The sequence below is a fragment of the Macaca mulatta genome, chromosome 8 (genome assembly GCF_049350105.2).
Source record: "Macaca mulatta isolate MMU2019108-1 chromosome 8, T2T-MMU8v2.0, whole genome shotgun sequence".
Taxonomy (NCBI): Eukaryota; Metazoa; Chordata; class Mammalia; order Primates; family Cercopithecidae; genus Macaca; species Macaca mulatta.
Genome location: NC_133413.1, coordinates 146,405,280 through 146,419,617, shown reverse-complemented (window position 1 = coordinate 146,419,617; position 14,338 = coordinate 146,405,280).

Sequence of the window (14,338 nt, the reverse complement as noted above, 5' to 3'; positions counted from 1 at the left end):
TATGCTCTCGTGAAGCTTACATTCTAAAGTGAAAACACACAAACAAGTGTGAATACACAGTATGTCAGATGTGGGAAAAAATAAAGCAGAATAGGGGGTGAGAATGGTTGGACAGGAGAGTATAGTTACCGTATATGGCACAGTTAGGGAAATCCTCATTGATAAAGTGACCTTTTAAGTAGAGACCTTAATCCGCTGCTCTCCGAAGAAAAACTATTCCAAACATTATGCAAAGGCCTTCAATAAGTATTGTTCTAGAACATTCAAGGAGTGGTAAGTGTACCATTGCACCTAGACTAGGGTAGCTGAGAGAAAAATTGTACAAGATGAGGTCAGAAATATTATAGGACCTCGTTAACCAAGATAAGATCTTTGCTTTTGTTCTAAGTCTTTGGGAAGATTTGATTAGAAAAGTAACATGATATGAATCACTATTAATAGAATCACTCTGGTTGCTGTGTTGAATATGGACATTAAAGAAGCTGGGGGCTAAGTCAAGGAGTCCAACTGGACAGTATTATGAGAATCAACTTCAGAGTTGACGGTAGTTTAGACCAAGGTAGTAAGAAATAAAGCAGTTATTTAATATAATAGCATATGGACATATTAGTGGGTTTGATTTTTCACACCTCCCTGAGTTCATACTGACACTGACTTTGTGCTCGACATCTGACTATTTTGGCTAACAAGGCAATAGTAAATTGAGGTAAACAGGAGATTGAAAATGTACTTGTGTTTTTCTACTTTCTCATCACCACAATAGCAACATACCTAGACTAGCATACTTGAGGGATGTGAGAGATGCAGAGAGCTGAGTCATTCATGCCAAAGTCACCACATCTAGCCACAAGTTGACCACATACCCATGAGGGAGCCCAGATAAGCACAGCTAGGTCCTAATAATCAAGTCTGCTCCATTGGCCTGTAGACTTGAATAAAGTATTAAATGATTATTGCTTTAAGTTTTGAAGTCATTTTTATGCAGCATTAGCTAACTGATACACATATTATGAAGTCAGAGGAGAAAAGTCAAGTGCTAATGGAGATTTGAAAATTATTTTCCATTTACTTCTATTTATTTCCAGACATAGAAAATAAAGTCAATCGCTAAAAATGAGGATCAAAGATTTTGAAGAGTGAAGAGAAGTTATAAACTATCCCTGTAGTAGAATGGAACAGGGAAAAAACCCTAGGAGAATTCGGTACTATCATAGATTGATACTAAGATCCTATTGTGTTTTTCTTTGGACATATTCCACTGCATTAGATAGGTGAGGAGAAGGTAGAGACTCCGATTTTTATCCAAGCTGGCTCTTTGTTTTTGTTTTTGAAAAAGCGGGAGATAGTGTCAGGACTCAGCAAACATTTTCTGTAAAGAGTAAAGTCATAAATATTTTAGGCTTTATGGGCCAGATAGTCTCTGTTGTGACTACTGAACTCAGCTGTTGTAGCATAAAACCTGCCATAGAAAATGGGTAAACAAAAGAACATGACTCTGTAGTGCAACAAAACATTACTTACAAAACAGGTGACCAACATCAGGTCTAGGGAGTTGAAGGTGTCTGGAAGGGAATGATTATAACGACTATGTCATCAAATTTAGGTAAGAAAGATAATTCAGGGCATGGAGAATTAACACTCTCGCATATGTCAGTTGGTGCAAATGTGCATGAGTTTGTGTGTATGTGTCTTGGAGTATTATGCTTTTCTTTAACATTACTAGATAACGATAGTGTTTGTTGTCTTTACTGTTTACACCATTTTATGCTTCCAATAGCAGAGTAGGAAAACTTCCCCATATCCTTGGCAACAATTAGTACTCATAGTCTTTTTTTTTTTTTTTTTTTTTTTTTTCCTATTTTGGGGGCTATCAAATGATATTTTTTGTCATTTTAATATTATATTTTCTTGGCTCACCATTTTTTCTTACATATTATATCTGCTGTTGTGTTCACTACTAATAAACAATATGCAATAATGGAAGTACAGACAAGCCCCATGCACAGGCCTCAGCCTATGTTCATTGCTAGTCTGACCTATATAAGAGACAGACATGTGGTTGAACCTGATGTGTATGCCCAAGTCTGTTCCTGGCCCTAGGCCAAGCCTGTTCAAGGTGGGGAGTATCTTGTGGTCTGAGGCCTAGTATTTGATTAAATCTAGAACAACAACAATTCAAATGCATTATTTATTTGCAGACCTAAAGATCCTATTATGCATCGCCATGTTTTGTTTATATTTGTAGTTTTGGGAAATAACTTCTTTTACAATGCAAGTTTTTGGGCATTAATGAAAACATGAAACTCTATGGTGACTTGGCTCTTCCTTACATAGCATGTATTTGCAAATGGGCTTAAGGAGAGGGTCTGAATGCCAGCGTGTCACATACATAGATGCCAATGAATATTTGATTTTGCCTCTAATGCAAATAGTGTTGCAAGCACTTTTGACAGTCACATTATTGTAAAAATAAGTTCATTCTAAAAAATTTAAAAAGCAGAAAGAAGTGACAAAAATACAATAAATTCATTCTGAGTTCCACCACACAGCAATGTCAATGTTTGATTATCGTGTCAAGCACACACACACACACAAACACTCTCAGTATACATTGCATACGATATAGATGTTGCTATGCTTTACAAAGAAGAAACATTTGAAACTAGCATTTCTATAACTACATCCTTATTGTTTGCAAATTAGTGACACCTAGCTTGATTTTTATTAGATAGTATTACTATCTCCCATAAGGTTTATGTTTCAGATTACCTCAAGGTAATTATAAGAGATGCATGGATCCTGGGCAGGCCTCTGATGAATTCCTACTCCTGTCCCTTATCAGCTAGGTGATAGTATACAGAAGTCAATGGTGGAGTTTTATTGATGGCACGCTAATTCCTGGGAATTGTTCTAAGCACGTTCTCCATGTTATCTCCTGTAATTCTCACACAACACAATGAGGTAGGTAATATCATCTCTGTTTAACATGAACACATCTACTCTCAGTAGATTAACTTAAATAAAAAGGGGGGGCAGCAATAACTTCCAGATGGAGAAAATAATACACAATATTCACGTCTAAACCACTGAGCACTGTACCTGGCCCAGGGTATGTACTCAGGAAATAATCATCCTCTCTCGTCCTTCTGACAAGGAATCAGTTCTTCTCAACAAATACCTCGATTATCTGTACAGCCACCTAACTTTATGAAAAATAGCCATGGGAAGAGAAGGGAAATCACACAGAAATCAAGGTGACATTATCATTGCTCTCACAACCTTTCCATTTTATGGTCAAACAGGGGTTCTTATAGAACTGATGCTCTTAGAGGGTATGAATCTGAATCAGACCATATACATTTACCAACTTTGGCCCCAAATGTACTTGCCATGGGAAGACAATCTCCCAAAGCTAATGCAAAGACCAGAAGGGCTTTGCCTGAAACAGACACCAGCATATAAGTTGTCCCAGAAGCACACCCTGGGCAAGGACTTGAGCACCTTTCATTTCGGTGTGAGAAGAAAGCTGCATAAATGAGTGGGGAATGGAGAGGAGCAGGGACGGAAGACAATAAATAATGCATTGATGAGCAAGTCACTGCTATGGGCAGGTGAAGATCTATACCATTGAAGACCCAGGAAGGCTGCACGGAGACCATTGCTGAATTGAGTTATCCCACTCCCAGGTAGTAAGCTGGGGTATATACTGCCCACTTCTGTCCATCATTAGTTGAGGACTGTTCTCAGGGGAGTTGCTCTCTGGCATTCTGGCTTGCCTCTGCCCTGCTTGTGGGCAGACCCCATGCTCTGATTAGCAAAGGCCTCAGAAAAAGACTCATATCTTTGGGAGGCTGAGGCGGGCGGATCACGAGGTCAGGAGATCGAGATCATCCTGGCTAACACGATGAAACCCCATCTCTACTAAAAATACAAAAAATTAGCTGGGCATGGTGGCAGACACCTGTAGTCCCAGCTACTCGGGAGGCTGAGGCAGGAGAATGGCATGAACCCAGGAGGCAGAGCTTGCAGTGAGCTGAGATTGGGCCACTGCACTCCAGCCTGGGCGACAGAGCAAGACTCTATCTCAAAAAAAAAGAAAAAAAAAAAAAAAAGAGTCACATGTATTAGCAGAAGAAAGGCTCTGGGTGAAGAAAAGGCGAGTAATGAAGGGATTAGGAGAAAGGCACAAACAGCCCTGCAACAAATGTAGGAGAGGTCTTCTCGGCTTGGGATAGCAGGATATAAAATGTGGCCAAGAATATAGCTTTACTTCAGTTGCATTATAAATATAATTACCAACACAAACAAACAAAATGTTCCTCTAATATGTAGGAGGAGAATGAACAGCTATTAAGCCAGAGGATGTAACATCATGGGAACAGGTTTTGGGCTCTTTTCCTTGAAACTTTTTTTAAAACCATATGCAGCATAGTGATTTTAGCAAACAAGGAACTAGGCCAAATGATCTCTCCTATGTGAAGAAATTTCGTATGTGTCTTATATTAAGAGATTTTAAAATGTTTAATAAGCTAAACAAAGTATCAATATATAAAACTCCCCCATTTTTATTTATTATATCTGTTTTCAATATAATGAATTTAATTGCAAATTTATACTATGTAGTTTTTAACAATGGTTTTAATAGACCAGTCCTCAATGTCTTGCTCTTCTTTTTTCAACTTTTATTTTAGATACAGGAGGTACATATGCAGGTTTGTTACACCCTGCATATATATTGCACCCAGGTAGTGAATAGTACCCAATAGGTAGTTTTTTGACCCACATCCCTCCTACCTCCCTCTCCTCTCTAGTAATCCATAGTATCTATTATTTCCATGTTAATGTTCATGTGTAGCAATGTTTAGCTCCCACATGTAAGTGAGAATTTGTGGTATTTGGTTTTCTGTTCTTGCATTAATTCCCTTAGGATAATGGTCTCCAGCCCATCCACATTGCTGTGAAGGATATTACTTCATTGTTTTCAATGACTGCATAGTATTCCATGGTGTATGTGTACCAGATTTTATTTATCCAATCCACCATTGATGGGCACCTTGGCTGAGTCCATGCCTTTGCTATTGTGAATAGTGCAGCAATAAACATAAATGCATATGTGTTTTTGGTGTAGTAATCTATTTTCCTTTGGGCATATACCAGTAATAGGATTACTAGGTCAAATGATAGCTCTATTTTAAATTCTTTGAGACATCTCCAAAGCACTTTCCACACTGGTTGGACCAATTTACATTCCCACCACCCATGTATAAATATTCCCTTTTCTTCACACCCCTGCTAGTATCTGTTGTTTTTTCACTTTTAATAACAGCCTTTCTAACTGGTGTAAGATGGTATCTCACTGTGGTTTTGATGTGCATTTGTTTGATGGTTACAGATAATGAACATGTTGCATATGTTTGTTGCCTGCTTATATATCTTCTATTGAGAAGTGTCTGTTCATATCTTTTGCCCATTTTTTAATGGAGTTATTTGTTTTTTGCTTTTTGATTTGTTTAAGTTCCTTATAGATTCTGGATATTAGACCTTTGTCAGCTGCACCGTTAGCAAATATTTTCTCCCAGTCTGGAGAGAATTGCAGTTGCTTGTGAGGACTTAGCCAAAAATTCTTTGTCAAGGCCAATGTCAAGAAGGGTATTTCCCTGGTTTTCTTCTAGGATTTTTTATAGTTTGAGGTCTTACATTTAAATTATTAATCCATCTTGAGTTAATTTTTGTATATGGTGAAAGGTATGGGTCTAGATTCAATCTTCTGCATATGGCTAGTCAGCTATCCCAGTGCCATTTATTGAATAGGTGGTCCTTTCCCCGTTACTTGTTTTTGTCAGCCTTGTAAAAGATAAGATGGTTATAAATGTGCAGCATTACACTGTTTTGGAAACTATACCATGCTGCTTTGGTTGCCATAGCCTTATAGTATAGTTTGAAGTCAGGTAGTGTGATGCCTCCAGCTTTATTATTTTTGCTTAGGACTCCTTTGTCTATATGGACTCTTTATTACTTCCATATCAACTTAAAAATTTCAGTTTTACCCTAGAAGAAAACCTAGGCAATACCATTCAGAACATAGGCATGGGCAAGGATTTCATGACTGAAACATCAAAAGCAATGGCAACAGAAGCCAAAACAGACAAATGGGATCTAATTAAACTAAAGAGCTTCTGCACAGCAAAAGAAACCACCATCAGAGTGAAGAGGTATCCTACAGAATGGGAGAAAATGTTTGCAATCTACCCATCTGACAAAGGGCTAATATCCAGAATCTACAAAGAACTTAAACAAATTTACAAGAAAAAAATCAAACAACCCCATCAAAAAGTGGGCAAAAGATATGAACAGACACTTTTCAAAAGAAAACATTTATGCAGCCAACAGACACATGAAAAAATGCTCATCATCACTGGTCATCAGAAAAATGCAAATCAAAATCACAATGAGATACCATCTCACACCAGTTAGAATGCCGATCATTAAAAAGTCAGGAAACAACAGGTGCTGGAGAAGATGTGGAGAAATAGAAATGCTTTTACACTGTTGGTGGGAGCGTAAACTAGTTCAACCATCATGGAAGACAGTGTGGCAATTCCTCAAGGATCTAGAACTAGAAATACCATTTGACCCACCCATCCCATTACTGGGTATATACCCAAAGGATTATAAATCATGGTACTATAAAGACACATTAACATGTATGTTTATTGAGGCACTATTCACAATAGCAAAGACTTGGAACCAACCCAAATGTCCATCAATGATAGACTGGATTAAGAAAATGTGGCACATACACACCATGGAATACTATGCAGCCATAAAAAAGGATGAGTTCATGTCCTTTGCAGGGACATGGATGGAAACCATCATTCTCAGCAAACTATTGCAAGCACAGAAAAGCAAACACCATATGTTCTCACTCGTAGGTGGGAACTGAACAATGAGAACACTTCGACAGGGCGGGGAATATCACACACCAGGGCCTGTCATGGGGTAGTGGGATAGGGGAGGGATAGCATTAGGAGAATTACCTAATGTAAATGATGAGTTAATGGGTGCAGCAAACAAACACAGCACATGTATACATATGTAAAAAACCTGCACGTTGTGCAAATGTACCCTAGAACTTAAAGTATAATTAAAAAAAAAAAGCAGAAAAAAATTCAGTTTTATCTAATTCTATGAAGAATGGCATTAGTAGTTTGATAAGAATATAATTTAATCTGTACATTGCTTTGAGAAATATGGACATTTTAACAGTATTAATTTTTCCAATCCATGTGCATGAAATGCTTTTCCGTTTACTTGTGTCATCTCTGATTTCTTTCAGTAGTGTTTCATAATTTTCCTTGTAGAGATCTTTCTTGTACTTAGTTAGCTTTATTCCTAGGTATTTCATTTTCTTTTGTGGCTATAGTAAATGGAATTATGTCACTGATTTGACTCTCATCCTGGACATTATAGATGTGTGCAAATGCTGCTGATGTTTGTACATTGATTTTGTATTCTGAAACCTTACTAAAACTGTTTATCAGTTCTCATAGCCTTTTGACAGAACCTTTAGTTTTTTCTAGGTGTAGAATCATATAGTCAGTGAAAAAAAGATACCTTGATCTCTTATTTTATATTTGGATGCCTTTTATTTCTTTCTCTGACTTGATTGCTTAGGCTAGGACATCCAGTACTATGTTGAATAGGAGTGATGAGTGGGGGCACCCTTGCCTTGTTCCACTTCTCAAAAGGAATTGTTCCAGCCTTTGCTTATTCAGTATGATGTTGGGGATGGGTTTGTCATAGATGGTTATTATTTTTCTGAAGTGTATTCCTTTGATGCCTAGTCCATTTAGGATTTTTTTTTATCATGAAGGGATGTTGGATTTTATTGAAAGTTTATTCTGTAATTATTGAGACGATCATATGATTTTTGCTTTTAATTCTGTTTATGTGGTGAATCACATTTATAGATTTGTATATATTAAAACAGCCCTGCATCCCAAAAATAAAGCCTACTTGATTATGCTGTATTAACTTTTTAATTTGGTTTGGTAGTATTTGGTTGAGAATTTTTGCATCTATGTTCATCAGGGATATTGGCCTGAAGTTTTCTTTTTTCATTGTGTCTCTGCTAGACTTTGTTATTAGTCTGATACTGATTTCACAGAATGAGTAAGAGAGAAACTCTACTGCTCAAATTTTGGGAATATTTTCAGGAGGATTGATACCAGTTCTTCATATGTCTGGTAAAATTCAGCTGTGAGTCTATCTGGTTCAGAGTTTTTTTGGTTGGTAAGTTTTTTTTAAATTACCAATTGTCTTTAAATCTTGACATTTGTCTATTTATGCTTTCAATCTCTTTCTTATTTGATCTTGGGATTTTGTGTGTTTCCAGGAAATTAGTCATTTTCTCTAGATTTTCTAATTCGTGTGTGAGAATTGTTCATGGATTCTCTGAAGGTCTTTTGTATTTCTGTGAGACTGGTTGTAAAGTCATCTTTTTTCATTTTTAATTGTACTTATTTGGATCTTTTTGTTCTTTGTTCATCTTGCTAGCAGTCTATCAATCCTGTTTACTTTTTCGAAGAACCAACTTTTGATTTTATTTATCTTTCACATGGATTTTTGCATCTCAGTTTCATTAAGTTCATCCCTAATTTTAGATATTTATTTTCTTCTGCTAGCATTAGGGTTCATTTGTTTTTTTTCTCTAGTTCCTTCAAGTACAAAGTTAGTTTATTAATTGAGATCTTTCTATCTTCCTGATGAAGACATTTAACACTATAAACATTCTTCTTATCATTGCTTTAGCTACATCTCAGAGATTTTGGTAAGTTCTGTTCCTATTTTCATTAATTTCAAATTACTTTTAAAATGTTTGCCTTAATTTCAATATTCACTTTGCAGTTATTTAGAAGAAAGTTGTTTAATGTTCATGAGTGTGTATAGTTTTGGGAAATTTTCTTGATATTAATTTCTCTTTTTGTTGCACTGTGGTTAACGAGTGTACTTGATATAATTTCAGTATTTTTGAACTAATTGAGACTTGTTTGATGAGCAAGTATTTGGTTAGAATATGTTCCATGTGCAGACGAGAAGAATGTATATTCTGTGATTGTCGTTAGGTACTCTGTACCTATTACACAACATATTCCCTTTCCCTTCCTCTTCTCTGCCCCTGGAAACCACCATTCTACTTTGTTTCTATGAATTTTACCACTCTAGGAACCTCATTTAAGAGGACTCTTATGTCATTTGTCTTTTAGTGACCAGTTTATTCCACTAAGCACATCACCCTTGAGGTTCATCTGTGTTGTAGCATGTGCCAGGACTTCCTGACTTTGTAAAGCTGAATAATACACCATTGCATGAATGCACCACATTTTCTTCATCCCCTTATCTATTGATGGACAGTTGAGTTGCTTCCACCTTTTGGCTGTAATGATTGCTGCTATAAATATGATGTGTAATCACTCATTTTTTTTCAGATGGAAACACCAGCTCAGTAATGTGGATTAAACAGCTTGCCTGGTTCCAATAGCTACAAGTGGCAGGATGTGGGCTTTGCATTAGTCTGTTCTCATGCTGCTAAAAAAGGCATACCTGAAACTGGGTAATGTATAAAGGAAAGAGGTTTAATGGATTCACAATTCCACATGTCTGGGGAGGTCTCACAATCATAGCAGAAGGCAGAGAAGAAGCAAGTCACATTTTACATGGCAGCAGGCAAGGAGAAGTGCCAAGCAAATGAAGAAAAAGCCCTTTATGAAAACATCAGATCTCATGAGATCTCACTCACTATCACGAGAACAGCAGTATGGGGTAACTGCCACCATGATTCAATTACCTCCCACCAGATCCCTCCCACAACATGTGGGGATTATGGGAACAACAATTCAAGATGAGATTTGGGTGAGGGCACAGCCAAACCATATCAGGCTTCCATCCAGTTGCCTTAGTCCAAAGGTCATTCTCTTTTAATTCATTGAATCAATATGACTTTTTTGAACATCTATACAGCTAGACCCTATGGGAGAGGCTGGGGGTAAGGAAGTGAATAAAACAGACACAATCCTTCAATCCTTGGCCTCTTGATACTTACATTCTACTGAGGGAGACATACAATAGAGCGGCAAACAAAATCACAGATTGTGGTAAGTTCTATGAAGAAAAGATGACATGGCGACAGGGGAGGGTAACTGAGGAGCAGGGGTCTTCTTCGTAAGTCACACCAAGGACACAACCCTTGAACAGAGGAGAACTGAAGGAAAAGAAGGAGCCAGGCATAAAAGAAGTTGGAAGAGCCTTTCAGGCAGAAGGAGCAGCAAAGCACAACCCTGGGATGGGAACAGGTTTGGCTTAACCGAGGAATGCACATGACACTTGTCTACCTGGAGTATACTGAACCAGAATATGATTACAAACTGAAGATAAATAGGCAGATAGGTGTTAAATCATACAGGGACTGTATTGTGGATTTTATTCTAAGAGCAGCAGGAAGCATTTGAAGGATTTTAAGGAGAAGAGTACAGTAATCTGACTCACATTTACCAATCTGACTCTATTACACTATTATTAATAATCGTCACTAATATTTATTGTGTGCTTAGTCTATATCAGGCATGGGTTTAAGCTTATATTAACTTACTAATTCATACAACACCTCTAAGAATCTATTATTTTCTGAGACACAGAGAGGTTAAACAATTTTTCCAAAGTCACACAGCTAAAAAGAAATAAAGGTAAGGCCTGAACCTTTGAAATTTGATTTGAATAACTACCCTACCCACTCTGAGAAGACACAAAGTCATTAGTCAGTGAAGTGTTTTGATGCAAAATCTGTTTAGGTTTAGATTTTCTTTTGTTTATTCTCCACAGGCCTATGGCACAGGACCTTCTAGACAATAAAGATTGAATGCCATCACATAGCTGTAAAATTCTTTCCTTTCTTTCTTCCTTCCTTCCTTCCTTCCTTCCTTCCTTCCTTCCTTCCTTCCTTCCTTCCTTCCTTCCTTCCTTCTTTCCTTCCTTCCTTCCTTTCTTTCTCTCTCTCTTTCCTTCTTTCCTTCTTTCTCTCTTTCTCTCTTTCTCTCTTTCTTTCTAGAGGGAGTCTTGCTCTCTCGCCCAGGCTGGAGTGCAGTGGCACGAATCCAGCTCACTGTAACCTCTGCTTCCTGGGTTCAAGCCTTTCTCCTGCCTCAGCCTCCCAAGTAGCTGACATTACAGGTGCCTGCCACCATACATGGTTAATTTTTATTTAGTAGAGATGGGGTTTCACCATGTTGATCAGGCTGGTCTTAAACTCCTGATCTCAAATGATCTCCCTGCCTCGGCCTTCCAAAGTGCTGGGATTCCAGGGATGAGCCACCGCACCCCGCCATAAAGATACTTTCTAATTTGCAAAGTTCATTATTGTGTTTAATCTTCTCAACAGCCCTATGAAATAACAGATATAAAGTGACTTTTACAGTTCTAACTGTTGGACCACAGGAGAGAATGCCTCTTCCTCAGACCAGAGTCTTCCCTCCACATGGCAGCACATCTGCTAAGGTTACACCACTGGTTTTCTTCCCCATCTCTCACTCTTTGCATTTTTTGTGGAGGTCAGGAGACATTTTATTGGCATGTGTACAAGGAGAAACTCAAGCTTACTTAACTCATGCATTTTATTTATTTATTATTATTTTTTGAGATAGAGTCTTACTCTGTTGCTCAGGCTGGAGTGCAGTGGTGTGATCATGGCTCACTGCAGGCTCGACCTCCTGGGCTCAAGAGATCCTCTGACCTCAGCCCCCCAAGTAGCTTGGACTACAGGCACACGCCACCATGCCTACCTAATTTTTTTTTGCATATTTTATAGAAACATAATTTAGCCATGTTGCTGAGGCTGGTCTCGAACTCCTGGGCACAAGCGATTATCCCACTTTGGCCTCCCAAAGTGCATTTTTCTCTCCTCTTCTTCTTGGCAACTGGCTGCCAACAGATAGCTGGAGACTTCAGTTGCTTTCAGCCATGCAGAAAACTTGGCAATAGAGGCCAGAAGAAGGCTGCCCAGTCCAGGAGTCTGCTAACTGGGGCAATGGGTCTGAGTTTGAAGCTTATCTCCAGCCTTCCTCCACCATGAGTGGTAAAGGGGATATTTTCACACTCTCATTCTAATCTATATATTTTTTTTCTTATTCCTCAACTGGTTTAGAACTTAGACAGGGAAAAGAGGCATTACATCTGCTGCCCTCCTAACCCAAACACTAGACGTATAATGGTGACTTAATAACTTTTGGGTTAATTCTCCTATTTTTCAGAGGTCCAAAGACCTACATCAAGTCACATATCCCATCAATGAGTTGAGATTGCAGCACATACCTGTCCTCTGCGGCCCAGGGACTTAATGAATCAGTGAATGAGCAGACACGTGTAGAGCTCTTGTCTTATCAGAGACCCATCAGTGCCCACCACAGCACATGTCTCAAAGGGTTTCTCAGAGAACGCTCTCCCCTCCATGCTCCGAGGGTTTTCAGCAAGGCAATGGTGCCTCTTACTCATGACTCCAATAAGGCAGGTGCCTGGCTCCAGGAACATGTCTTCCAGCTTGTCTAGCCAAGAGCCATACTGACTTCAGGCATCACTAGCCATGTGCCGAATCTGCCATCGATAATTCAGGCAGCTGAGAAGCTGTCTGCTTTTCTGCAAAAACACTGCTCATTCTGCACTCACAGCACCACAGTCATGTTGAAGCAACTGCTTCCTTGTCAGGTGGGAGCAGACAGTAAAAACAAGGAATGACATTTTCTCTCCGGCAAGAAATAAGTAAAAATAAACACTCTCAATGGTAGATGACATCAGATCACAGAGTAACATTATGCAAAGGTCAGAAGGTGGAGCCAAATGCCAAACGCTGAGAGAAAAGATTGCTTTTCTGATGTGGGTACCTGTGGTCTCCCCTAATGCCTAATATGCTACCAACCACTTGATTGCCCACAGGAAAGATCATAGCCTTAGGAAAATCTTTCTTTGGCTTCGTCTCTTGACATTGTATTTTCGTTCTTCTCTTTTGTAACACAAGAAGTGGAAAAAAGTTTTCATTTTCTTATGAAACTAATATTTGGGTACTGGTTAAAATATCTGCTTTTACCATTAATAAGAAGCAGAAGTCTGAACTGTTATCTGATTACATCTTTTAAGTTGTTATTGGAAGAATACAGTGAGATAAAAGATTAGGATTGTGATTACAGTCTACTTATAGAATAATTATGAAAATGTTATAATTAGGAACATGTTATTTGGCTGGTATTCACTTGTCTTTCTTCAGCATAGATCAAGTGATGCTATTTTCTGCCTTATAATCTGTGATAACTATGGATTTTATAAGATGTACTGAAGTCATTGTTCACAATGTCTTAAACCTTCTCAAATTTGTATTTTGTTGCCACCACCTTGGATAAAAATCCTAGTAGTCTATCCTTTAATAATCTTCAGAATATGACATATTAGCTTTTTTTTTTTCAATGTGACTTCAGGTCACAAACAGTGGCTCATACGTATAATCCCAGCACCTTGGGAGACTGAGACAGATGGATCACTTGAGCCCAGGTGTTTGAGACCAGCCTGGGCAACACAGCAAAAACTTGTCTCACAAAAAATACTAAAATTAGCTGTGTCCTGTGGTGAGTGCTGGTAGTCCCAGCTACTCGGGAGGCCAAAGCAGAAGGATCACTTGACCCCAGGAGGTTGAGGCTGCAGTGAGCCATGATGGCACCACTGCACTCTAGCCAGGGGAAAAGAGCAAGCCCCTATAAAAACAAAAACAAAAAACAAAAACTGACTTCAATTTAGCATTCTTGATTCATTTTCTGGAATACTTCTCCCCAGCTCTATCTTCTTCCCTATGTGACATCCTCAAAGCAGGAAATGTATTTGGTTGGTTTTGCTGCCCAAAGTAGTGGCTAGTAGGCCTTGGGCCACCAGACGGCAGCCTTCATGTCCATTTCACTGTAAACTTCACCGCACACATATTGACCTCTCTTCCTTTCCTGTTTGCAGGTATCTCTGATAGTGGAGCACCACCTGAACATCAGATCTGCCTACGGTCCAGAAACAATGGCGTTTTCTTCATCTTTTGCTGCCAAAAAACAATCACCAGGTAGCAATGACTTAGCATAATAGCAGTCATGTGTTTTGTTTATGAATCTAGAGTTTACTGAGCCAAGCTAGAAGGTTCTCACATGGAGTCAGTCGTGAAGCTGAAAGCAAGTGGTGTCTGGGCTCGCAGCTGTCTTTATTCACATGCATGGACAGTAACACCTGGGGCTCCTCAGATCTCTCTCTCTGTGTACACAGG